Source organism: Gossypium hirsutum, chromosome A11 (assembly GCF_007990345.1).
Source record: "Gossypium hirsutum isolate 1008001.06 chromosome A11, Gossypium_hirsutum_v2.1, whole genome shotgun sequence".
Taxonomy (NCBI): domain Eukaryota; kingdom Viridiplantae; phylum Streptophyta; class Magnoliopsida; order Malvales; family Malvaceae; genus Gossypium; species Gossypium hirsutum.
In genome coordinates, this window is record NC_053434.1 from 31,511,215 (window position 1) to 31,513,041 (window position 1,827).

General features: G+C 36.3%; 1 non-coding gene across 1 annotated transcript; it reads left to right on the top strand.

Annotated features, from left to right (window-relative positions):
* The first annotated feature begins 271 nt into the window (after positions 1-271).
* LOC121210639 (small nucleolar RNA R71) lies at positions 272-377 on the top strand. The gene has a single exon (XR_005905753.1). It is a non-coding gene; the product is annotated as a small nucleolar RNA R71 (small nucleolar RNA).
* Positions 378-1,827: the final 1,450 nt, after the last annotated feature.

A 1,827-nucleotide genomic window follows, 5' to 3' on the forward strand; every position in this document is an offset into this window, starting at 1 on the left:
AGAACCAAGAAAACCGTCAATTTTTCTATTCAAAAGTTCTACCTGATTAGAGAGCATGGTGACCGAATCGACGTTAAAAATGCTGGCTGTTTTTGTTGGCTTTGTCCTCATGACTTGCCACTGATAATTATTCAGTGACACCTCTTCTATAAATTCATAAGCATCCTCAGGTGTCTTATTATTGGTAGTTCCGTCAGCGGCTACATCGATCATCTGTCGAGTCGAAGGATTCAGGCTATTGTGAAACGTTTGAACCTGTAGCTAAAGTGGTAACCCATAGTGAGGGCACCTTCTCAACAGATCCTTGTATCTCTCCCATGCATCGTAGAGTGTTTCTAAAACCATCTGCAGAAAATAGGAGATATCATTATGTAATTTGGCTATTTTAGCCGGCGGAAAATATTTTAATCAAAACTTTTCGGTCATTTGCTCCCAAGTAGTGATTGGCCCTCGTGGTAACGAGTTCAACAATTGTTTAGCTTTGTTCCACAATGAAAAAAGAAATAACCGAAGGCGAATGGCATCATCAGAAACACCATTGATTTTAAAAGTGTCGCAAAACTCTAAGAAATTTGCCAAGTGAGCGTTGGGATCCTCGTCCTGCAAACCATCAAACTGAACAAACTGTTGGATCATTTGAATGATGTTAGGTTTTAGTTCAAAATTATTTGCAGCAACAGCAGGCCTAACTATGCTCGATTCAGTTCCTGTTAAAGAAGGTTTAGCATAATCATACATAGTACGTGGAGCAGGATTCTGATTAGCAGCAATTGCAGGAGGTAGCAGATTTTCTTGGTTTTTAGCCATCTCCTTAGTTGTGGTTGAAATATTGACCTCTTGCTCTTCCTCTGTGTATCTTAAGCTTTGCCTTATTTCTCTTCGGTTTCTGCGAACTCTGCGGTCGATCTCACTATCAAACAGTAATGGTCCCGACGGGTTTCTTTTAGTCATACACTATAAAATCTTGCCAGGAACGAATAAAAGAAAAAATTAGAAAAGAAAATAAAAATTTAAATTCCAAATAAAGTAGAATGGCTAAAGTAATAAAAATCGAGTGTTCCTAATATCTTAGTTCCCCAGCAACGGCGCCAAAAACTTGATACGTGATATTCGCGACAAGTTTTAAAAAATTTATAATTAATCGTTCTTGAAACTAACTATTATCACGATGAAGGCAAGTGTACCTATCGAACAGTAGTATAGCTCTAGCAAGACTGGATTGTCGAACCCAAAGGAACCAAGAGTACTAGTAATTACTTTATTTTTATTATCTAACCTAAAAATTAAGGGATTTGTTTATCTAGACTAATTAACTAAACTAGGGGTGCATAGCGAGAAAATTGGGAAATTTTTTTTGGGAAAACTCGATTGATTAAGACAATATACAAGGAAAAATCCACCTAGACTTCACTTGTTATTTGACTCTGAATCAGATGATTTATTCATTTGACTTGATCCGTAGAAATCCAAGTTATATTACTATCTCTTTCGAGACTAATAATGTCTAACCCTACGTTGATTAATTGAAATCTCTTTCTAATTAATGCCCTAGTGTTGCATTAACTCGATCTATGGATCCCCTTATTAGGTTTCACCGTAATCCGAGAAAATCTTATCACCCTATCTCTAGGCGTGCAATCGGCTCCGCTTAATTACAACAAATTTACTCTTAGACAGGGTCTATTCCGCCTCTGAATAAGAGTATTAACTTGGATCAATATCCTGGAATATTAAAACAAGAATTAAGAACACATAATTAAGAACAAGTCAAATATTTATCATACAATTCAGATAATAATAACAAGATTCGTCTTAAGTTTCATTCCC